Consider the following 26256-nt stretch of genomic DNA (forward strand, 5'->3'; position numbering starts at 1 on the left):
TATTTTTCCTTATCCACTAGTATGGCCTTAGAAAATGAATGATGTTCATAGATATGAGGAATGACACAGGGACATGTCACAGCTAGATGACAGGCCTGAACCCAGAACCCTTTATCTAGGGATAGGAGGATTTCTATCAGGGTGCTGAGACCCCCTGCTCCAAGACAGCACATATATGTTGAACATCCCCTTGCCCTTGATTTTCTGTATTCTTCTTCCTGCTATTTCTTTCTTAACATGTTTCTCATTGTAAAGAGTTTGGGTAATAAAATGAACCACGGTGAATAGAAACACTGACAGAAATAGAGAGAAGCATTTTATAAAAGAGTTCCCCTTAGTATCCTCAAGCCTTTGTTCGACTTAAAGATAAGGTACCATAGGAAAATTTGGCATCAGCCTTTCCCAGGTTAGTTAAGAGAAGAAAGTGGTACTAAACTATGCCAACATTTGCCTTAGCAAAACCAGCCAAGGCTCTGGCATTATTCATAATCACCAAACCTTACAATTAAGTACATTATAACAATCTAGAAAGTCCCTAGAGAGTACTGCACATCCATTCTGCTTGATTCAGAAGTTTCTCATAATATTGGCAAAATAGAATGGATGAATGGAGAAGGCTGGCCAGTCCAAAAAAAACATTTAGATAACAAAGAATCCACACAACCAGTTCTTAGAATTGTGTGTCCAAGACTGTGGCTCATAAAGCATAAAATATTCATCAACTCAGAGGTCCTTGTGAGTTAAGCATAATGTCACTCAGCTATAGAGATTGTTGTCTAGAAGTCCATTTTGGTCCTAAAAAAAGAATGAGTAGATTCCATGATGCCTCCACTGATGGGAACACATTGTGCTGTACATGGTAGTGAATAAAGGGCAATGCAGCAGGAACCCAGTACAACAGATGCCTACACCACAGTTTTATAATGTCCACCACAGGATGGTTGGGATCTCTTCTACCTGATGTCTCAGGGATCAAAGTTCCTTTCATTTGGAGATGTTGTCATCTCAGTACATGCTTCCCAGTGGTTCGCAAAGGCTCCAACCTTTGACTGAAATCACACTCCTTTACTCAAAGTCCATTTGTTGTGCAGCTATTCCCTGTAATTCAACAGTGATTCCCTTTTGAAATGAAAAGGAAACTCAGAGGGTTCATCCCAGGAAGCTAATGAAATGTACAGGGAAGACAAGAGTCTTCTGAAGAACTGGTCACAAGTTGGGCAAGGAGCTCCAGAGCTGCAGCTCTCAGGAACCATCACCATGCTGGCAGGGGCAAGGGAGTGGGGGAGGTTGTTGGTGATGCAGCTACCAGAAAGTCATCTATGCTCTGAAAAGTGACACAAATAAACTCACTGATTCATTCAAGTGGCATCATTTCTTCAGCTGTCAGTGCCCTATCTGGTATGAAGAGTTGCTCTTTTTGCGTTAACCCTGGAAAAGCCAGGCAGCACCAATGGGCAGCACAAGCTAACCTTTATATGCTTCATGCTAAGCATGAGGCATCTTCAATACTTCTGCCAGGGCCAACCCCACTGGGAAGTAGAATGTTTTATAGAAAGACCTCACCACCTGGGGAAAGTTTTGTGAAATGAAACCTGCCTGTGTGCTGTGACTTCCAATAGTGACTAGGGTTGAGTCTGTGTCCTATATTCTGAGCCATTTCCTGATTATGTGACTATGCCAGCTACGGAACAGCAGCTGTGCCTCTAGAAGGGTCTGTAGAAAGTGAAACAACTAGTGAAAAGTGCATGTGGAAAATCTGGCTCCTGTAACCCTCTGTGATACTCAGAAAATTCCTCTCTGTAGAGACACAACTGATTCTGGGATACAAGAAGCTGCACTGTATTTCACTAAAAAAAGAAATGTTCATTCTAAGACTTCCATCTGAGGGTCCTGTCCGACTAATTTCCTTCTTTTCAATGGGGGTGTAGAGGTGTGTCTTCCAATAGAGAGAACACCTTTCCTGCCCTTACAGTTTTTACGGATGTGTAGTCTGTTTCTCCCACAGGGAGTTAGCAGGTCACATCACACATGCCCTGAAACTTTACCTTTGGAAGGTGAATACTCAAAGGACCCTTCTAGGGCCGTTCTGTCACGTCTTCAGATAAGTATCTGTCCAACCTCTCCTTGTCCTACTGAGAAAAAAAAAGACTGGTTATCTAAGCCTTCTTGTGGAGTCAGATCAGCCTCATTCAGAAAAGGAACCAGCAGCCTGTACTTGACCTCATCTCCTAGAATTTCTATCAGTCTTGACCAGAAACTGTGGTTGTGTTAGACTTGCCTATAAGACCTTCATCTTCCTACAGTTATGAACTTTCCTCAAGACCCACTGTGCAATGTTTGTCAGCCATCTGTGCGAGGAAGAGGCCCTGGAGTGGATTTCGAAAGGTATAAACCCGGACTGATAACTTCATCTCCTTGGAACTCATTGTCAAGAATTTGCTATAAAGAAGGGTGGATTAAGGTTGCTTCTAATCACCTAAGCCTATGAATCTTGTAGATTCACTGGTAGATATGAGTTTTTATGTGCTCTTCACGATGGCTTTGTGGACTCATTAGAAAATTCCTACCCTCTCTGTCAAGTTCATTATCTCTAGCTATTACTGAAGACTGGGTAGCTGAAACACAGGGCTAGTCCAGTGGCTGACTTTCAGCTTTCTCCTGCCAAAATAGATTATTTCTCTCACACCCTACTAAGCAAGAAGAATTAGGTATAGGTAATATGATTATTTTGAAACTTCTCAAATGAAATTCTTTTCATAAATGATGTAAGTGAATATTCAATTTATTTAGTACTGGAGACAAATCTGAAATGATAAGCTTGCCAATTGTAGGGCAGGCATCATCCTAATTTCCTTTTTTTACTCCCTAGAACCACAGTAATTTGAAGAATTATAACATATACTCAGACAAATAACCTAGTCAATCCTAACCACAAACTATTTTAAAAGCTGATAATTAAATCCAATCACTGACCCCCAGAAGAGATTTATTGGGAAGTAATGTATGGGTGTCATTTGTCATAAAGAAGATAGGCAGCCCATAGAATTTTGGTAGCCAAAGCTTCTGAACTGGGACTTCCCCTATATGTGCGTCATTACTGTGATAAAACTGAGAGCTGTTTAGTCACTTAATAAATTTTGATTCTCATTTCATATTCATAACTTTTTAATTACTTCTTTCATGTTTTGAGATCATAACATGGTTACATCATTTCCTCCTTCCCTTTCTGCCCTCTAAACCCTGCCTTACACCCCTCTTTTCACTCATTCAAATTCATGGCCACTTTTCTATTGACTGTTGTAACACACACACACACACACACACACACACACACACACACACACACACACACACACACACACCTAAACAAACCTGTTCAGAGTGTATAATGTTACTGGTATGTTTGTTTTCAAGGATAGCCATTTGGTATTGGACAACCAGTTGGTGTAAGGATCAAGGAGTTCACTGTAAAATTGTTTTAGGCAACTAAGGAATGCTCAGAGTGGGAAAAATAGTCTTCCTTAGAGACAATTCATAACTTTTAAATTTCATTTGGTATTTAAAGCCAAATGGCTTTAAATGGCTAGGTTGTATATCCAGACAATGTCCTATGAAAGAACTACAATGTAAAATTCTTCAATATGTTTTTTTGTTTTGTTTTGTTTGTTTGTTTGTTTGTTTGGGTTTTTCAAGACAGAGCTTCTCCATGTCGCTCTGGCTGTCCTGGACTTGCTTTGTAGACTAGGCTGGCCTCAAACTCACAGAGATCTGCCTGCCTCTGCCTCCATGAGTGCTGGGATTACAGACAAGTTTTTTAATTAAACAAATGGCCTAGTTTCAACAATGATTGCAGTCTCATTGGTCCAGATCATTTGATGAATACCTCATTGAAAGGGTGAGCCCCCAATTTCACATGGTTAGATACTTTTCAAACGTTCACACTGCGGATAGCTCAGTTTATATCCTTTACTCTCAAATGAAAATTGGCATTCTCATTAGACTTCTTTCAAAGCAGATCTTTAAAGCTTACTCAACACACATGAAAATTGAATTTTACAAGGTTCCAAGACCAGCCAGCAGGCATTAGCAAAGACTAAATTTCAGTAGAGCAGATCTTCAGTTGTGCAAAGGACACTGCTAAACTTCTGGCTTGGAAGGTATCCTGATGTACCTAATTCTATTTATGAAACTGCATATGTGCTTTGCAACTCCGTTTAGATCCAGCTCTTTCAGTTCGAGATGGAAACCATATGTGTGTCTAAGGGCCTTATGTTTTGCCTTAGAGAGTTTTGGATTTTGTTTTGGTTTCTAACTTGGCATCATGTATAGATTTGGAGGTATCCTGGTTATGTCCTTGACCCTCAGGGTCACCTGGGAATATGATTGTTACTTTTAGTCTTCTTCTTAAGGGGAATATCATTTCTATATTCCTAAGAAGGTACTGTGGCCTTTTTTTTTTACCTCTGAAAGCTGTTATAAATACAACAGATATCTGAAGAAAATATGTACAAATCCTGGCTGACAATTTCATACACAGAAAAAATAGTTTTTTGATTATTGTTTGAAACCATTAAGTCATCTCCCCCACCACTATTTATTATTTCCCACTCTGGTGTGGTCATCAGCTTTTCATGTACCATGGACTCAAGAATGAGGGCCATGCTCCAATGTGACACATAGCTTTTCTCCATATTTGTTGCCAAAACACAGAACAGTCCATGCTTGCCTCTGAGCAAGCAGGTGGTGGGACCACCAGAGACCAACGGAGAGCCTCAATTCGATTCAACCTAGGTCCACTTTCCTCCATTTTATTTTGTTATTACCTGAGCCTGAAAATTTGTAAAAACTAACAAGAGTTTCGTAGGCTCAAGGTTCTGGAAGCTTAGAGCTCCAAAATCATGGTGGTTACATCTGCTTGGCATCTGTTGAGGGCCTGCTTCTTAACACGGTGGAGGATGTCACGTGGTAGACAGATGGAGGGTAGTAACTCCTCTTCTTAAGTGCTAACATCATCACGAGCTCTCCACCCTCATGACCTCATTAAGTCTTAATTATTTCCCAAATATCTTATCTCCAAATTCCATTAGCATATGACCTTGGCAATTAAGTCTCTAACACATGGACTTCTAAGGGATACATGCAAACCATGGGCTCCTCTGATGGCTTCCGGGAGCAGAGCGCTCTGCCTCTCTACCCTGGGCTTACTGAGAGGAGGAACCCATTTGCACTTAAGGTTAGTGTTCTTCGCCAAGACCATGCAGAAGTGCTCAGAGAAACAGCCACCCCTTCTTGTGTTTCTAAAATAAGAGCAATTCCTTATGCTGCTCATGGCTGATTTCAATAAAAACCAGTTTTCTATGCCTTAAAGATGATAAGGTCTGATTGGGAAAGATTGATCAGTTTGGTTATTTGACCTCATGGCATTAGAGTTAGAAGGATCATTAATACTTATTCTATACAGAAATTCTCTATTGGTCTCACTGCTAGGTGCCCATTTACTCTTTGCTCATGAAATTCAGAAGGAAATCCGGTTAATGATAGAGACAATCACTTTAAAATTTCCTCTTAGTGAAAGTGTAGGTGATAAAAATAAGTTACAAAATAGACCAAGATTATTCTGAAGGAAGAAGTGGAGTGAAGCTCCTTTTCTGGCTTACCTGAGAAGGTAGTAGACATTACTGGACATCCTTGGGTATTGGAAGGTGACATTTAGTGGAACTTGACTCTGACTTGACAGAGCTTGGCTTTAAGTCTTTCAAACACCCACTGGTAACGCTGACACTCACTCATATTTGGTCTATTACACAGGTATCCTTTACATGCCTGCTGACATGTTGTGCAGTGACTCTATTCCAAGGCTAATGGCAACTTGCTGGAAGTGACCATGGCTGAGTGACATTACCTGGGTTACCTTGTTATGGTGGAGACAAAGATGATTGACTATGTACAAGAGCAAGGGAGGTGCAGCTAGCCTTTCTGATTGGCTGCTCACTAATTATTCAAGTTGGGGAAGAACCACCAGGATGTGCCAAGGTATTTTAAGATCTCAAAAAGTTAAAATGTTTTTAAACGTAAAAGTAAAAATAGCTTACATATATTTGCATTTTTGTGTTATTTTAGGACTCGTAGTATTCTATTCTATGTTTAGTATTAGGCTGACAAGAGTATGGTCCAAATGAATATTTGAGTATGCAGGACTATTCCAGTAATAGTCCTATGATTAAAAAGCATCTCTGTGCTCTCTCTCTCTCTCTCTCTCTCTCTCTCTCTCTCTCTCTCTCTCTCTCTCTCTCTCTCTCTTTCTCTCTCTCTTCATGTTGTGACATACGTGGAGGTCAGAGGATAACCTTAGCTGGCATTTCTTGTCTTATACCTTGTTTGAAAAAGTCTCTCTTTTATTGCCACACATGGCAATCTAGCTGGTCCATGAGCTTCTGAGGACTCTCCTGTCCTGGCCTCCCGCCTCCCCCTGAGAGTACTGGGATGTTTGAAGGTGCTCCTGGCTTTACACGGGCTCTGGGGATCTGAATTCAGGTCCTCACTGATGTATAGCAAGCATGTTAACTTCCAAACCAATTCCAGGGCTGTGAATGATATTTAATATGGAGAAAAAAAAAAGCAACATGTGAGTATTCTGTACATAGTTTCAATGCAATTCTCCTCACTGCACTGCATGGTTTAATAAGCTGGATGGTTCTATAATAACATTGTAGTCTATGATAATAAATGTATTGATGCTTTTGACAGAATTCTATTTAGTCTTCGCTGTATTTCTGTATTTACGGTTTTAGCAGCAAGGTTGTTATGATCAGACGTAGCTGCTGTAAGACCCACTGAAGGAGCAGCTTCCTCTATGGCCGTTCTAGACTATCACTGTGAGGTTCATTTAAATTTTTTTTCTTTTTGTCTTTTTCTTTGTATTCTTCTCTCATATGTCACATCCTGAGCACAGTTTCCTCTCCATTCACTCCTCCCAGTGGCCATGCACCCCCATTGCCCATCTCCCTCAGATCCACTTCTCCTCTGGTTCCCTTTAGAAAAGAGCAGGCCTCCCAGGGATATTAACGGAGCATGGCACAACACGTTACAATCAGACAAGACACAAACCTTCATATTAGGGTTGCGTGAGTCAACTCAATAGGAGGAAAAGGGTACAAAACTCCATTTATATAAAAACTTATGGCTTTGTACTAAACTGATATAACTCATTGCCTTATGTATCATAGTTCATTTGACCTTCAACATCAGACTTTTGACTCCAAAATACCAGGCAAACCCAGTAGATTTCACACTATGTTTTACCAGGTCTTTAACTATTTGAGATTAATATTACTTTGCTTAAGATTCCCAACATTACCAAGAACATGAGACTCATACTGCTGGCTTTGTACTTTAACTATAGTTAAGGTCTAGGTAACAACTATAGCATATTTGCAGAGGATCGAGTGCAGACTCATGTAGCTCCATGATTGGCACTTCTGTCTCTGTGAGCCTCTACGACTCTGTTTAGTTTACCGTTCAGGCTGTGGCATCCTGGTTTTGTTGACCCCTCTGGATCCCACAATTCTTTCCTCTTCTTCTGCAGGGTTCCCAGAGCTCTGAGGGAGGGATGCAATGGAGATCTCTAATGTGGGCTTTCCCTCCACCTAATGTTTGACTGAGGGTCTGTACATCCCTTCCTATCAGCTGCCAGAGAAAGTCTTTCTGATGATGCTTGAGCCCTTAGGCACTGATCTATAGAGGCTCAAGTTGTTTGTTTATTTATTTACATTTTTTCATTTGTTCACTTTATATCCTGACTGTAGGCCCCTCTCTCCTTGCCTCTTGGTCCTACCTTCCTTCCCTCATACCCTCTCCCTCCTTCTCCTAGTCCTCAGAAAGGGGGAGCCCTTCTCCCCTATCATCTGACTCCAACCTCTCAAGTGTCATCAAGGACTTCCTGCATCCTCTTCCTCTGTGGCCTGGCAAGGCTGCCCTGCAAAGGAAGATACCAGAGTCCATGTTAGAGATAGGCCCTACTCCCCATGTTATGGGACACAAAATCAGACTGTGCTGCCTATCGATTCATGTGTGCAGGGGGTTCTAGATCCTCACCATGCATGGTTATTGGTAGATGCATCAGTCTCTGCAGCAGCACCCTCTTATGCCCAGATTTGTTGGCTTCATTGGTCTCTTTGTGGAGCTCTGACCCCTCCAAGTCCTTCTATTGCCCAACTCTTGCATAAGACTCCCTGTGCTCCACCTGGAAGTTTGGCTGTGAGTCTCAGCATCTGCTGGGATCCCCTGCTGGGTGGAGTCTTTCAGAGGACCTCTATGGTAGTCTCCCTTCCTGTTCCTTCTCTTCAACTGCTTCAGGTGTTTATTCTATTTGCCTTTCTGAATGACATTTAAGCATTCTCCCTAGGGTCCTCTTTGTTTTTCAGCTTCTTTGTGTCTGTGATTGTAGTGTGGTTATCCTGTATTATGTGGATAATATCTCCTTATAAGTGAGTATATAGCATGCATGTCTTTCTGAGTCTGGATTACTTCACTCAGGATGGTTGTTTCTAGTTCCATCCATTTGCCTACAAATTTCAAGATTTCCTTGTTTTTAATAGCTGAGTAATATTCCACTGTGTAAATGTACCAGAGATTTTTAAACAAATTTCTCTTGGAAGATCTCATTCCAAAAGGGCAATAACTGACTGGCTTCAGGGGGCGTGCCCCAAATGACCTCACATCATTGTGCCAGGATGTGTATTTTGAATATTTCTCTCAGTCCAGGTATTTCCATATTAAGGACCAAGATCCTAACATACGAACCTGTCAGGTAGAAGGTACCTCTAAACCTTATAAACCTTAGTGGCATGTGGTGAGTCTGCTTCTGGCTTTAAAAGATGCCCTGTGTGGTCTCAGGAAGCAAGTTGATTGAGAAGGTATGGAAATCATTGAAGCAGCTTCAAAAACAATTGTTTGATAGGCAGGATCCAAGTCAGAAAACATTGATTTACTAGAGCCATTAGAATTCATTAAAAAGTTGATGAAAAAACAAGTGTTCAGCACAGAATTCAGTTGTTATTTGTAGAAATATTTTTACATCTGTGGCTTGTTGTTTTTTTTATGGCTGTATGTAAACTTATTGTGTTTATAGCAAATAAAGCCATCTATTCATAGAGTCCACATTCCAAATCTTTACTAGTAACCTGAGTAATGTATGTAAAGTTTTGCATGAACATAAATACATTTATATAGATTTGAAAAGCTACAAAACCATACCATATAGCCAGTGTCTTGTTTATTAATGTACAAGACAGACTTTGTAGATTTATTACCTTGCATATAAATTCAATTTTTTGGCTTCTTGACCACCCATTTCGTCAACTCCATTCAAGATTCTTAAGTGTCATCTGTTTATAAGAACAGCTATGAAAATGAGATGGCACACAGCTACTTTAATTCCAGGAAAGACATTGCAAGTCTTCTGTTGTGATGGACACAGAAAGCATTGTGATCTGACTAAGAAGAGGCGATTTCCTCCATCTCAAACAGTGAGTTCTCTCCTTGAGCTCTAATGAGCCATTGCAATGTTATGTCAAAGAATGTTCTTGGGGACACTTATACTCCATATATGCACCTGAAGGAGTGTACGTGCCTCTTCATATCTTCCCCCCTTTAATGTATGTCCTTCAAATTCAAGATGTCAAAATCTGATTTGTGACATCATCTACACTTCTCCTTCCAAACCTGTACCTCTGTGAGTGTTCCTTCCTCACCTAGTTGCCAGAGAAACCACACCTCAACCTCCCCCAAAGTCAAGCAATCCATGCACTGCAATCTTCATCATCCATAGGATCACTTATTGTAGAGGCACTATCATCTTGCAACTGAGCTTCCTCTTTTTCTTTCTTTCTTTCCTTCATTCAGATCCATCTTTCTTAGCAATGACCTTGTTTTGTACTGATGCATTTCTGCAATTAAGCTAATTTTATTCCATAAAAGTGAGAGCTTGAACTGGACACTTTAATTTGTGTGGTCCTATTATTCTTCAAGTAGTAGAAGTTCTACTAAAAAGTGTGGCATGGATAAATGAATGGAGTCAAAGTGTCCTCTTGTCCAAGGTCCAAATTATACTTAATATTTCATCTCTCTCTCTCTCTCTCTCTCTCTCTCTCTCTCTCTCTCTCTCTCTCTCTCTCTCTCACTTTTCTCCTCTCCATTTACCATCTTGCAAAGCAACACAAACATTTTGAGACACATCTAGGCATGCCATGTTCCTCAACACTCAACAGTGAATGCTAAATCTGGGTCTCTTCACATAGCTTTGGCACATTCTGACTTCCATCAATTTTTCCAGCCTCATTTCTTTAATATTTGTTTTCATTTTAATACTGCCACTCCATTTATCACCATTCCTATTCTTTCCCCACTTGACTCTTCTTTACCTGGGTCTCAACTTGGCTATCACCTTCCAGGAAAGTTTTGTGGTATTCCAGAAGCTTCATATTTTTGTGTTGTGGCTCTACTGTAATAGCACATGTCATAGCTCTTTGAATTATGACATTGATATGTTGTGTGATTTTTTTTCCTACCCCCTTATAGCTTCTGGGTGGGGGTGTAGAGCCCAGGGACTGAGAGGAAACAGATGATCAATACATGCTACTCAGTTTATAGGGACAGGACATACGGTGATGATGTGGCTCAGGGCCCTGTCTTTAAGTGGCATGTTTGCTAGTGGGCTCATTACTGTGATGTACACCTGAGATAATTAACCTCACAAAGGGAAAAGGTTTAGTTTGGCTCACTGTGGTGAACCCATGAATGATTGGCTTTTAATCAGGCTCTGTGGCATGTAGTTTATGACTGAAAAGTGTGTGCAGGAGTCTCAGTCCCCTCATGTCTGACTATGAAAAAGAAGGAAATGGAAGACAAGGCCTTCACTTTGAGTATTTATGATGCAGTGATTTATGACATCCCTCTAGGAATTACCTGTTAGCAGTGCCAAGGGGAAACCTTCAATACTTGGGCTGTCTGTGGGGCAGGAGGCTTCCAGTCCCTAATGACAGCAGACGGTCAGTCAGTTGGGATTGTGTAGCCTGTGGCCATGTTGGGTCACTCATCCCTGCAAAGGCTTTTCCCAACCTAGCTGCATTTTCTTGGTCCTTCTGGGGCCTTCGATTCAATAGAAATAAGTGTGACAAGGGGAGAGGATCAGGATACACAACAGGAAAAGAGGGATGAGTGAGGGCACTAGTTACAGTCTAGTAAGCGGCTGGTGGGGTCACTGCTTACCTCATCCCAGGGATTTGTGATTTGGCTTTCCTGATGTGTGACAAGTCACCTGTGAGTACATCTTTAACACCGATGGAATATAATCACTGTGCGAAGAGCGCAAAACATCTTTAATGTGGGTCTTAGCTCTGACTATTACCTGATTATCATTCTAGTTCTAGCAAATCAGAGCTATTTCTCCTCTCCCTTCCAGTTCTCTCATTCAGCTTATCTGGCATTGGGACTTCCAGGACCACTAGGTCCTTTTGGTTCAAGCTAATTTTGAGAGAAGCAGATGTTTGTTCAGTATTTGAAAATGTGAACAAATAGCCTTTAGGATTTGTGTTTTTGCTCATTTGCAACTTACAGAAGATTATGTCATTTCTTCCCCTTTAGTATAGATGATTTTTATAATGAACGGTAAAATATATGTGACATCTCAGCCATAAAGCTTTCATGTGAAAAGAGTCTCTAATGTGAGTTGTTTTAAAAAATGTTTTAATAAACTCACATTGGAAACTGTGTCAAACTCCAGTGATCAAAGACATTTTCACAGTTTAGGAAAAGAAGACAGATAACTTCAGACTTCAGAGTATGTCCTAGCTGTGGGTATGAGGAGACAAGCCAGTTCTCCAGCCCAAAAGACACTCACACATATAGATGAAACAAACCAAGCCAGGTCACTGACCTCTGGTTCAGTTTGAGCAGCAACTGTGGGATGAAAATGGTCCATTCCTCTACTTATCACATACTGGCCACTTTCATCACTACAGTGGTCAACATGTGGAAGGCAGATCAGTTCTGGTGCTATGTAAAGCCAACATGTGGATGATCCACACCTTTGTTTGTTTGCTTTTTCATGAAAGCCACATGTTCCCATGAGGCAACCATGACCAAGCACTTCCAGACTTCTTCTTCAATGAGTAGGCGCCACTCAGGACAGATGTCAATAGAGGCCATGTCTTCTGGGCCATGTAGCTTTCCTTATCTGACTCCAGAGTCCCTTGACAAGGCAAGAGGAAAGTGAGCATCCCATGCTGGACTCAGGTGGGAACATTAGGCAGTATGGCTTCTTTGCTCCAAAAACCACAGTACTCACTTCAGTGTGGTACTGGGCTTTGCCTGCCCAATTTATGTTCAATGATTTCCTACCCCCATTTTTTAAGTTTGAAACTTTTCTGTTTGTTTTCTTAAAATGAAGATATTCTACTGCACCCACAATAAAATAAAATACATGGTAGACATTGCAGAAGATAGAGCAACATTTCTACAAGAAAATCAGGCCCAAGGAGCATGGCTGTAGATGCTTGCACAGCCACTATCACACAGTCTGTGTTTTCACCCATTTGTGGCTTCCACAACATTATGCTATTTAATCTAAACACTAGCACCCATGGATAGCTGAAACTATGAGTTCTGGGGAAAGTAAGTGAACAAATTTCTGAGATTTTTATGGTTAAGTTAGACATAAGTAGCACAAATGGTTAATGTGTAATGTCCCACAATTGTAGTGAGTCACATGTCTAAATCTAAATGCTGATAAATGTGTAGGAATGGTGGTATGAATAGTGGGGTATAGGAACAGCCAGCAATACAAATAATGACTCAGATTCTCAGCCAGTTTTCTAGCTTAACCTGACTAGTCCTGGAACTGCGTCCCACCATGAAGCCAGCTCTATCTCTCTACTTCCAGTCACATGCATCCCTTCACCTGCATGTGCCACTGGCAAATTTCCTGTGTCTGAATCTTCTCCCATCATGCCTTTCTCTTTGCCCGGAAGTTCTGCCTTCCACTTCCTGCCCAGATATTGGACGTCAGTCCTTTATTAAAGGGGACAGGTACAATTCTGGAATGCCTTAGGCAAGTGAAGAAGGAACAGTACTAAGATTTTCCCAGCATTTAGCTTTCTGCTGGCACAGAATTAACAATTGAATATATGGAGACACCTTCATACAATGTACCCCAACAGGTATGAGAACTGTTTTAAAAGGGAGCTTAGGAAAAAAAAAAACTTAAAAAGATTGCCATCACCATTAGCTATGATGCCAAGAACACTACAGCCCTGTTTTTAGCTCAGTGAAGGTGATGCCAGTATTTGACAGTGGGGTACCCAGGGACACCTACACATACCAGTGGCCCACTGTGTTCCCTTTAGTTTTTCCTTGCTGCACATGGAGCTAAAATTTTTGGAGGAATAAAACATGGGCTTCACCCACTGTGGTTTGAGAAACTCCCAGTCACATAAAGACAGTTGTTAATTTTTACAGTTAACTTTGACAAATCTCTGCAGATGAGGTAGCTCACTGAAAACAACACCAATTTATTATCATATTGTCAATCACAAGTCCAGAGTAGATCTCAGAGGACTGGAAGCTGGTACTCTCACAACTGCTTCTTGTGAAAGCTCAAGGAAATATTTGTCCCTTGTTGTTTTCAGCTTCTTGTGACTACCCAGAGTCCTCAGCTCAGGGCTACATTGCCGATCTCTGTTTCCATGGTCTCACCTCTCTGATCCGTTCTGTGACTGCCCTTGGTCAACTCTCCATCCTTCCATCTCAGATTCAGCATGCTTGGAACCACCAGAGGATTCCAAGGGGCTTAGTGAGTTCAGGAGGATGAAAATGGTTCTGTAATTGGGCTTAGATAAGTGTGTGTGTGTGTGTGTGTGTGTGTTATGTATGCATGTGTGCCTGTTTGTATGTGTGTTACCTGCCCCTTGTGTAAAATGACAGCTCTGCCCTAAAACCTATGCACCTCTTTTGTATACTTCACACTATTTGTATATTTCTTTAAACAGAGATACAATATAAATGCCATGTTAGACAATGTTAGACTGCAGTCCAGGGAATCATCACAAAAAACAACTCTGAAAATTCACTATAGATACACTAAAATAAATATTTCCAGAGGTTTTTGAAGACATTTTCTACCTATTTTACTTCATCTTTCTATAGAATCATACTTACTGTTGCTCCTAAGACATATATTCCTGTGATAAAAATAGACTAGTAATTAATATGACCATGATTTATCAACATTTAAAATTTTTTTGTTATTTTAAAGATTCACTGACCACGAGATAGGTTAACTCCTGGCAACACCCAGCCTACCTCAAAGAAGATGATGAGCATCAAAGAAGGTCCTTATGGAGACGGCTTCAAATGTGGTAAACCAGCCACTGGACAAAATGTCCTCATTTCTGCCACATACAGAATTCTTCTTAAAAGAGGGCAAGCTTGGATACAGGCAGAGCCCACAGCCAAACTCTACCAAGACAGGGTAAGCAAGTCCTCAATAGTTCCTGTCTCACAAATATGTCTGTCAGATATATTGGGCCAGAAGGCTGAAGATGATGCTCCAACGTTATAGAGCGTTTTGGGTGACTGCTCAGGTAGCAAACTGTCTCTGTCATCTTCTCATTTGGGAAGCTGCTAACCTGCACCCCTTTTATACTCAGGTAATTAATTATATTCCTTCTCAAGTTTCTGTGTATGATAGCTGCCTCTCACTGTCCTGTTCAGGGTGTTATCTGGTTCCATCAGGTCAGGAATTTCATGCTTCATGTAAGCTTTGCTGAGCTTGTGATCTGGAAGCAGGGCCTGGAGGAGAAGCCTCAGTGCCTGTGAGGGCCCTGGGGCGAGTGCTACAGCCATGAACAGGGGTGCCTCAAAGATCCAGTACTGCTCTTCCTAGTGAGTGCCAGGCCTCAGTAAAGGAGATCAGCTGGGGTGCACTCAGCTCTCTCATCTGATCACCACCCTCAAGTCCTGGATTGGTTTGAGTTTGCACTGGGTGGCCGCTGAGTCATCTGAACATTCTGCCGTGCTCTGTCACTTTATCTTATTCTATGACTTCTTATTTAGCTTTTGTATTGATACATTTTATTACTTTAGAGACTTTCAAGACAAGGTCTTGCCACATAGTCTTAGCTAGCCTTTGTGTTGCCTAGTTTTCTTTTTTCTTTTTACCAGAAGGAAAAACTGAAAATATATTTTGATGTTAACCAAAGCAAATTTGATATTAATTGAAGTAAATAGTTCACAGAAATACCCAATGGTAATGCCTCAGCCAGTATTAAGCTACCACAAAACTATGTGCATTTTAAAAACAATTTGTCATGTGAGATAAACAAAGTAACCCAATATAGCATTAGCGCATATGTTTTCAGCAGTTTAAAATAACCACTTATCTATATCCTCACACTTCAGATAACACTGTGGCTTCACGATCAGTTTTCTCTCACAAAGTTTATATAAAAATGTTTTAAAAATAGATTCTCAGTGCAAGGAGTAAACATACAGTGTTTAGAGCTAACAAAAACACATGGTTCTGAGGATGGGCTCCGGGCTTCTGACATCATGGCGCTGGCAGGCAGTGTCTGACGAAGCCCGATTCCTGCTTTGAGGTGGTTGCGTTTTCCTTTTGTGGTCTCAAAGACAGAAGCAGATGGACACATGACTCTCTCCCTCTTCTTATGTGGACACTCATCCATCCAGGGCCCTTCACTGACTGTCTCAGTAGTTCTCAAAGGTCCTGTCTACTCATACTGTCTCATGGAGCATAACAGTTCCGCACGTTAATGGTGGGAAATGTGGTAAGACTCAATCTATCTCATACAAATGCACTAACTGTTAAAGATTGGTATTATAGCTCGCTCTGTGCCCTTGCTCAGCTCATGTTTGGCAGACATGTTAGTGGGACTTTACAGGTGTAGCTTCTGATATTACTAGGAGGCAGTCTCACAGCACACTTCCTGATCAGACTCTAGTCCTTACACTCTTTCTGCCCCTTTTCCGAAATGTTCTCTGAGCCTTAGGTGTGGGAGTGTTTTGTAGATGTATTCACTGGGCATGACAAAGTGGATGGGAGAAGCCCACAAGATCTCAACACAAAGAGCTACAGGCATCCAAAGGAAGCTGGCATCAGGAGAGGTGGCCTTCCCTAGGAAAGAGAAAGTCAATTAGTAGTCCAATGCCAAATGGCCATTCCTGAAAACAACATACAAGTAACAATGTTCAGACTGATTAGGAGATTACACACACACACACACACACACACACACACACACACACACACATGCAATCATACACACACACCAGACACATGCACACATACACACCACATACACACATACCACACACACCACACATACCACACCCACATCCCACCCCACACATACCATACCACATGGATATGCACACACACACACCACACACATACACATATACCACACCACACACACACATCACACCATACATACATGCATACACACACACTAGACACATGCACACACACACACACACCCCACACATGCCTTGCATGCATGTAATAATAATTAGTGACAAAAGAGAGGCCATGAATTTGAAGGAGAGTGGGATAAACAAATATGGAAGCATTTGGAAGTAGGAAAGGGGAGGAATGTGATAATTATATTATAATCTATAAAACACAGAATCCTCATTTTTTTTCCAGAAGAATAAATACTCCATTCAGCAGCTTTGTCCTTTAACAATATACAATAAGTATCTAATAAAAGGTCTTATACTTAGATGGTATTTCATAGCCATAAAACTTTTGGGTCTGTTTTCTCAATATATCCTCAGGTTAGACCAGAAAAACTGATATTTAATTGGTTAAGATTTGATTCCACATTGTGACAGAGAATTCAATGGTACCAGAACAAATTTAGTGTCTGTTTATCATGAACTTAAGTCTGATACTTCAAATTAACACATTTATATGATATGAAACCAAAGCCAGAGAGCCCAAGCAAACCCATGTTTTAATCCTGGCTGTAAAGTGTTTTAGTTACATATCATCCCTGCCTCCCCTATATAGAAAGAAGTCCTCCAAGATTTCTTGACATTGTTTATAATTAAGTAGATTGACGTAGTAAGCACCCAATATGTTATGCTCCCCCACAATCCTGGTTTTATTTCCTCACTTCTCTCAGCTTTGGAGTCCTAAAGTCAAGGTCAAGATGCTGTCGGGGTTGATTTCTGGTGCTGAGGACACATTGTTTTGGCCTGTAGATAGCTGAATTCTTTCTTTCTTTGCAACAGACCTCTTGTTTGTGTGTGTGTGTGTGTGTGTGTGTGTGTGTGTGTGTGTGTGTGTAGTATATATGTAAGAACATTAATTCTGTTAGATCAAAAGCATCCCTATATGGCCTCATTAAACCATAATTACTTCTGTCATGATCCCATCTTCAAATACAACCTCACTGGGAGTTAGGACTTCATCCTACTTTTGAGAGTAAAACAGTCACCAACTCTTTTACATTGTGTCCACCCAGAAGATAGGACATAGAAATATTAGCATGCACTTAGGTTATTGGAGCAAGGTCTCCAGGAGGCATAAGAGGGGACTTGGGGAGAAAGTCACTTATGAGGTGGCTGCAGGTCACTTACTAGTGGACTATCCCCATGATAGTCCACTGAGTTCCTGGAAGGCTTGCTTCCAAAATATGTACTTTTCAGTTGCTCTTGCCAGACTACTGAGAAGATGTTGTGAGCATCTCTGATACCAGAAGACACTTAGTAGGAGGCCAGAGATGTGGAGGAAGATGTGAACAGCCATTGTTATGACCCACCTGTTCTGTGATGCAGCAGCCTGTGGGTAGCCAAGCCCTGCAGTCTTAGAGGACTGAAGTGTGCAGGCATTCTCAGAAGGGTGCAGCTGAGATGGCTTTGCAGGGAGAAGCACTGGCAACACTGCATGCAGTGGTCTCTCAGGCTTCAAGGGTGATAGTCACCTCAGTCCAATCTAGTTGCTATAATAGAATGCCATGCATTGGGTGGTGCCTCCACAACAGAAATATCTTTTATATTACACAGATCAGGAGACTAGAAGTTGAGGGGAGCCTGAAAATTCAGGTTCTGTAAGGTTCTTCAGGGGCCATAGACAATCATCTCTTTGTATCTTCAGGCAGCAAAGCGAGAGTGAGAGCTTTGTGGTGTTCCTTTCATACTGGTTTGAACCAGTATGTGCCCAGGATCTGTACTGTGCTATTTGGTGACCGCTCTCTCACCATGCTCTGGAAGCATACCAATGACTTTCTGGGTTCATCATGAAGGATGATTTCTTGAGGCACTGTTGACTATGCATTCTAGTGTATCCTGCCATGCCATGCTGAACATGCTGGCATCTTTCCATGTCATGCCACTTTCCCTCAGATGAAGACCAAGTTGAGCACAGGTAAATTAAAATCAAAGTAAAACATACTTCATTCAACATATAATATCAGGCTTAGAGAACATGACACATTATGCTACAGCAAAGCTATGGTCAAATGTGACCATGCAACTTGTGTAGTCCATAGGTTACATACCAAAACGTGTAGTTTTCACCACATCTGAACATTCCAACTCCACAGGTGGCCAGCATGGTCATCTAGACCCTATTCCTATTCCAGTTCTTTTAGTCTTTCCAATTTCCTTTTCTGAAAACCATTCCATGAATCTTCTCCAAGTTAGCAAGCCTCTTCCTATCTGCACTAGTCTAAATTCTTTACAAACAGCCAATACCAGCCACTTCCTACTTGTAATGTTTGTATTAACTTGCTTGGAACCTGCTGGACATGGGAGCACACTTCAGGCTGTCTGAAATTTGTGTTTCTCCATTTGTACTTCCAATCAACTCAGATAAATTCTTCCTGCCCTAAATCTGTTTGTGCCCCAGTTTTCTAAGGTCCTACAGTTGAAAGCTCTCTTGTTACAAACTCAGATCAATGTTTTCAGTATTTATTTTGGATTTCTGGCAGGTATAGAAGATAATCATTGAGTAAATCTTTTCCCAATATTTTCTCATACATCTATCATTAACTTAACCTGGGAGATAGTTTTCCTGTTAAGTTAAATGAGAAATAAAAATACATGTGTTCTGGCTTGTCTTGTGTCAGCTTGACACAACCTAGAGTTATATGAAAGGAGGAAACTTTGACTGAGTAAAGGCCTCCATAAGGCATTTTCTTTTCTTTTTTTAAAAAATAAACTTTGATTCTTCCCTTATTCATTACATTCAGACCAACATTTTCTCTGTCTCCATTGCTCCAAGTCCGTTCCCTTGCCTCCCCTCTCCTCTAGATCAACTCCTCTTCTATTCTCTTTTACAAAAAAGCAGGTCTCCTAAGGATACTCACTGAACATAGCTTGACAGGATACAGTAAGACTGGGTACAAACTCTCATATTACTGTTGGATGTGGCAACCCAGTAGGAGGAAAAGGGCTCCAAGCACAAGCAAAAGAGTCAGAGACACACCCAACTCCCATTGTTGAGAATCACACAAGAACATCAAGCTATACAGCTATAAGATATATGCAGATGACCTAGGTCAGACCCATAAATAAAGTGTTTTCTTAATTAGAGATTGATGGGGTTAGGTCAAGTCCATTGTGGGTGGTACCATCCCTGGGCTGGCGGTCCTAGGTTCTACAAGAAAGCAGGCTGAGCAAGCTATGGGGAGGAAGCCAGTAAGCAGCACCCTCTATGGCCTCAGCTCCTGCTTCCAGGTTTCAGCCCTGCTTGAGTTTCTGTCCTGACTTCCTTCAATGATGGACTGTAGTGTGGAAGTGTAAACCAAATAAACCCTTTCCTCTTTAACTTGTTTTCGGTCATGGTGTTTCATCAGAGCAGTAGAAACTCTAAGACAGATATGCTTAGCAACTTATGACCAGACTGAATACAAATTAGAGGGGTTAAAAGATTGCATAGTGATTACAGGAACATAAAACATGTCAACACCATGTTTTAAGATATGACAGTTTGATCCCAGGACATAATTAAGTTCCATGCATTCTATAAGAATCCTTTTTGAAATAAACATTTCAACAGTTGCCGAAATAATAGGCATCTTCTCCCCCTTTCTCCAAAATACTGTTTTTTCCCTTCTGTTAAGAAAGGAAGAAATGCATTTCCTGGTCAGAATGAGTTCTAGAGACATACTATAAATTCGAGTGTGCTGCAAATTAAGAAAGGCAGCCATTTAAATAGCTGACCTCACAGAGAACATAAATTAGAGGGTAATTACTTAAATGTTCCCCAGTTTGTGAAAGGATTTACAACAGGGTCCTCTAAATAGCTAACCCTCTAGTGAATTAAAATTGCTAGTGTGTGCTTTCACCCCTACTCCCTTTTAAGTAACACACCTGTTGCACAAGACAAGGTGTATCTGACTGAAGTAAGGCCAGAGACATTTCCTTGTTGCTCAGCCGACTTTTAGCTGACACACAGCTCAAATTCACCAATCTTCCTCTGAGTCAGCAGCAATGGAAGGCAAGCTTGCATCTGTGTGAGGTTCTTTTCCTGTCTGGAGCTGGGTGGGGAAGAGCTTCCATGAATTTTTCACTGGAGATGGAGTCCAACGAAAGCTGAGTATTTTGTTTTAGAGGCCCAAGCTGCTCTGGGATAAGCCTGTTTGTCCTGCAATTACTATAGAGATGAAGAGAGAGTTGGTGTCAGATGATAAAGCCACCGGAGGAGGAGGAGGAGGAGGAGGAGGAGGAGGAGGAGGAGGAGGAGGAAGAGGAGGAGGAGGAAGAGGTGGAGGAGGAGGAGCAGGAGGAAGAGGAGGAGGCTAGTCCAGTGATATTGGCTGGACACCATGCTCTGTGACCCTCTAGCTTTAAACTGTGCTTTAACCATCTAACATGCTAAAGTAACCAGGAGGATAATTCTTCCCTATAAGGTTGCCCTTAGTGTCTCTATTTATAACTGATCAGAATCCCCAAGAAAGTCTAAATCTCACAAATGCTACTCTGGAGGAGGCTGATCTCTAAAAGTCACAGGGAAACCCCCACATCTTATTACGTTGAAGGTGGCTTTGCTTTTGGTCTGGTCTTAGGCTGTCTCTTTAGCTTCAGCCTCTGCTCTGATTTCCACAGTGATCTCACTGGTTTACATCCCAACCAGCAGTCTCTTTTTCTCGGCACCTTTGACAGCATTTGTTGTTATTTTTCTTTTAATATTTCATATAGATATTTATTATAAAATACTTGCTTCCTTCCATTCGTTTCAAAGCATTTTGTTAATTCTTTGAATATTTTATGCATAACATTATTTACCCGTCTTCCAACTCCTCCTAGATCTGTCCACACCATTCTAAACCCACCCATCTCCTGCCCGCAAGGTTCAGGGTTCTTTGAGGAAGAGAAGATAGAAAGGCTATAAACGCCAGAGGCAGTAGATGACTACAACAAAAAACCAATGTGTTCCAGACAAAACAGGGCAGTTGTATGCTTAAGCCTGCGGTGGTTGAGACAGCATGCATAAGACCTGCACAAAATCAAGCCAGATAAAATTCTGGCATGGAAGAAAGTGGGAGTGAAATCTAACCCCTAGCAGAGGAGCATTGGTAACTGCTGGGAAACAGAGAGCTAGCGTTCATTAATGGGGTGGGCCCTGGTGTGTTGACTGTGCTCCAATGGATAGACACCCAAGAGTATAAAGCACTGCAAATGGACTTAATGAGTTAAAATAATTTGGATTCTTAATGTCTGCTATTCTTACTGGACTGAGGAGGGATCTCAGTGTAGTTTAATTTGTATTCCTCTGATGGGTAGGGGTGTTGAACATTTTTACATGGTTATTGGCCATTTTAATCCATTTTCTGAGAACTGTCTACATTTTGCTAGCTAGCTTATTAATTGTGCTGATTTATTTTATTGAGTTCTTTGTATATGCTAGATATTAATCTTTTATTTGAGGTGTAGTAGCAAAATATTTTTCCCAGTCTATAGGTTTTTGTTGTTTTATTCAATCAATTTGTCTTTTCTGCATGGATGCTTTTTTATTTTTATTATTATATTTTTCTCTCTCTCTCTCTCTTTTTTTTTGAGACAGGGCTTCTCTGTGTAACAGGCCTGGCTGTCCTGGAGTTGCTTTGTAGACCAGGCTGGCCTTGAACTCAGAGATTCGCCTACCTCTGCCTCCAGAGTGTTGGGATTAAAGGCATGTGCCACCTTGCCTGGCATTTTAAAAACTATTTATTTATTCACATTACATCGAGATCATAGCTCTATCCCTCCTCTCTTCCCAGTCCCACTCTCCCACTTTCTCGCCCATTGCACCTCCTAGTCCTCAGAAAAAGGGAACACCACTTCCAATCCACCCCAGATCATCAAGTTCTGCATGGATGCTTTTTAATTCTATGAAATTCATTTGTCAATTAGTGGCATAGATCTTACAGTTTCAGTGTCTCTAGCCTCACATCAAGGTCTTCAATCGATTTGAAGTTTAACTTTGTGCAGAGTGAGAGAAAGGAATCTAGATTTATGTGCATGTTCTTGTTCATCCATTCACAAGTGAGTGTCTAGTTTTCCTAACCCCATTTCTTGAGGATGCCATGCTAGGCTACTCTGAGCTTCTTAGCAGTCATTCCTTGCCCTCCTATTCAATCATGACACAAATGAATAACCTCTTAGGGGAACAGACACTAGGCTGCATGTCTTCATCACTGAATTTCTTTGAGAAGGACATGTTCCCTCTACGTTCTGTAACATGTCAACTTATTATCAGAAGGTAAAATTTTTTGCCTAGTCACCATTAGTTAGTAATTGATATGAACTTGCATTGTTATGAATTAAAATGAAGATATGTATGTGCAAATACATTTTCTGGACTGATGCATTTATTTCTTTTCTTTGGGTAAGATCCTAGTAGAGAGAGCTATGTTAAAGAGCACACATAATTCAAGGGTTTGGGCTACACGTTTCCAAATGTACTTCTACTGCATGATCAGTTATCAATCAGTTGCTAACAACCTAATCCAAAATGGCTACTGAAGGAAGAAGGGCAGGCTGGAGGAACTGTTCTAGTGGAGCATGGAGAAAAACAGTCCTGTAGTGTCATTATCTGCATGTTTGTCATTCATAAGTGTCCACTGCTTCCCAGGCTTTTAGTGGAAACCCAAGTACCCCTGTTGAGAGTTGTACAGTCAAATGGATGCCTTGTCAAAGCCACCAAGGATGCTTGACAGGCATCCTGGAATTATGGTGAGTTATCAATTACAAGTGACACTTGATCTATCTCTGCTGCAATCTCCTCTGAAGGAATTTCTCTCCAGGAACTATTATCCCTGGGAAACTAGAGCCAATACTGCATGTGCAGGAAGCACAAAGGTGTAGTGGGTGTGGCACTAAAGGGAAAGGTGAGAATGTCAGGCTCCTTTCTTTTTCTTGGAAATCTGACTGATGCTTTTCAGCAAGAAGGAAATGGTGTTAGGTACAGATTATTGATTCTGTGGATACATTGCCACCATGGAATACACTTGTCATTTTTCCAGGTTGCTGTTTTTCAGTTGGTTTAACAACTAACGAAGTTGGCAGGGATGAAAGCATTATGCCCTGGTGGCTTCTTGCCAGAGGAGACACTGCTGCCTTTCCCAGGTTGAAGGAAGTCCAGTTCTCACTCATTTCTTCTCTGACCTGATGGATTTGTTGGGCCATGAGTTCAGAGACATCAGTCCTGGCAGAAGCAGTCCAGGCATCCCCTCCACATGCACTACTATGGCTACTTATCTGTGAATGCATGAAGAAGTAGTTAGACTCTTGGGGAGAGGTCCTGGCAAACACTGACAGGATACTCTCTTTACTCCCCTTACTATTTAGTCTTCTCCATAAGACCCTTTTATGAAGATTTGCTCCCCACACGCTCAAGTCCGTTCTGTGAGTGTGTTCCTATTCACCAAACTCCTTGTAATCAGCCTTCATCACCAGGATTTTGATAATGTGGAGAAACCATTGGCACTTCTATACTTCTGCTTATCTCTCTTGTAGAGAAAGTGAAGAAGAAAAACAAACAAAAGGGATGGTAAAAAGAACAGTCTTTAATTAAACACTTCCTATTTGAAGTTCCTTCATTTTCTTTACTAGAGGGTGGTGTGATGGCTGAACCATCAACTCATGAGTGCTACCAGCATCAGCATGAGGCTAATCCATAAACAAACAAACAAACAAACAAACAAGGTTCTTTAATTTTCCCCCAATTTCCCAGCTGTGTGTACTGAGCTCCCTATGAGGCTTGATCTGGGCGTACTTGAGTGCTGGGTACATCCAGCCGAATGGCTTCATGAATCAGGGAACAGCCAGTTTTTGACGGTCAGCTCAGGATACCTGGTGACTTGTTGCCTCACAGTCATACATTTAATGTAGCAGAGGATCTGTAAATATACCAAGCACCCTGCCTCTAAAGGGTGATAACCATATCCACAGGAACATAACCTTGCCTCAAGGTCCTCTGAACTCAGACAGCCATTCTTCTCCTAGAATTTCCCTGAACTCTGAACAGGCATTCCATTCTGCATTTCTTACAGGGGCTGCTGTGTCTCAAAGCCAAATGTTCTTTGGGTCTGGACCATCTGGAGGGCTTTCTATTGTCCTGGGATTCCTTCAAAAGCGGTGGTGGCCCTGTGTAATATTTGGTAACTGGACCAAGATGCTGAAATGAATGTAAAGGCTTTTGCCCTTGAAACTGAAAGAGGCTTCATGAGGAGTTATGGTGTGTTCATGAGGCATCCTATTCTCTTGTGCTTTAGGGAGACTGCCCTTATAGGCCTCAGATAGTGGAATAGTTAAACTTTCAATGGTGGCAGAGGAAAGATCTTTGAATTTTAACTCCTCTATACTGTATCAAATACATATCGGTATCTGCTATTTACATCTTACTTATGCAATGGTGTGGTGATTAGAGTCTGTGGAATAGATTATAAAAGAGTCAGAGAACCAACCTGTCATCAGATGGTGAAGATGTACTTCTAAGTGAAAGCAAATTGTTTCAAGTGAATTATAGTTATTGTAAAGGAAACGAAATTGTCAGGTTGATAGATTTATATTAGGCACCAGGATCTGTTGATTTGCTTCAATAATGAGATTATTCCAGGACCAGCAGGAGTATTTAATATAACCATCTGATTATGATAATCAACATCATTTTTCAAGGTCCACCTTTCTTTTGTGTAGACTAAATGGGTGAGTTGTGTGAAGATGCTGTCTGCATCAGCCCTCTTGTTTCTTTGGAACTATGTTGGCCAAATTTATCTCCATGACTTCATCTGTGAAGCATGGGATTGCTTTTGGTTTGCTGTTTTGTAGGATGCATGGCATGAGAATACAGCTCATGGACCAGCTCCTTTCCTTGTATGTCTGGTCCAGGGAATCCCCACAGGAATAGAAATCGTCACCACAGGGGCTGGAGAGGTGGCTCAGAGGTTAAGAGCATTGGCTATTCTTCCAATGGTCCTGAGTTCAATTCTCAGCAACCACATGGTGGCTTACAACCATCTATAATGAGATATGATGCCCTCTTCTGGCATGCAGGCAGAATACTATATACATAATAAATAAATCTAAGAGAGAGAGAGAGAGAGAGAGAGAGAGAGAGAGAGAGAGAGAGAGAGAGAGAGAGAGAGAGAGAGAGAAGAAATTGTCACCACAAAATGGGGTCAGAAATCTACTTGCATCTTGTCTTCACAACTCATCCCTTGATTGGTGACTTACAATGGCATTCTAGATCTCCAGGAATTGGTGTTCATTTAGAGATAGTATCTAACAATCTTTGAAAGGTTGCATATTTTCCTGTCTTTGTTGCACATATCTGTATGTCAATAGCCATGGACTCTTTGAAATAATGTAAGAAGAGTATATATAGAATACATTGTGAATTTTAACAGAAACCTTTGCCCAGTGTATTCAGGTTCCTTTCTTTTCTTCACACCGTACTGATAATACTGTTCTTTATGTTTCTCACAGGCTGTTATCCAACCAACTTGCCCAAAGCAACTTGAGACAACGCAATGAACTTCTGGTGAATTATTTATTCATTTATTTATAGTGATGGGCCTTGTTTATACTAGGCAAGTGTTCTATCATTGAGCTATATCCTCAGCCTTCCATTTAAAATTTTTAATTGAAAAATTGTGTAGGTATTTTGATAGGGATTGCATTGAATCTGTAGATTGCTTTTGGTAGGATGGCCATTTTTATTATGTTAATTCTCCCGATCCATGAGCAAGG

General features: G+C 41.1%; 1 long non-coding RNA gene across 1 annotated transcript; it reads left to right on the forward strand.

Moving 5' to 3' along the window:
• Positions 1–5811: 5811 nt before the first annotated feature.
• Positions 5812–26050, forward strand: LOC311580563. The gene is made up of 3 exons (XR_014773510.1): positions 5812–6033; positions 14312–14527; positions 25993–26050. It is a non-coding gene; the product is annotated as an uncharacterized lncRNA (long non-coding RNA).
• The last annotated feature ends 206 nt before the right edge of the window (positions 26051–26256 follow it).

This window comes from Acomys minous (assembly GCF_964271855.1).
Source record: "Acomys minous genome assembly, chromosome: 13".
Taxonomy (NCBI): domain Eukaryota; kingdom Metazoa; phylum Chordata; class Mammalia; order Rodentia; family Muridae; genus Acomys; species Acomys minous.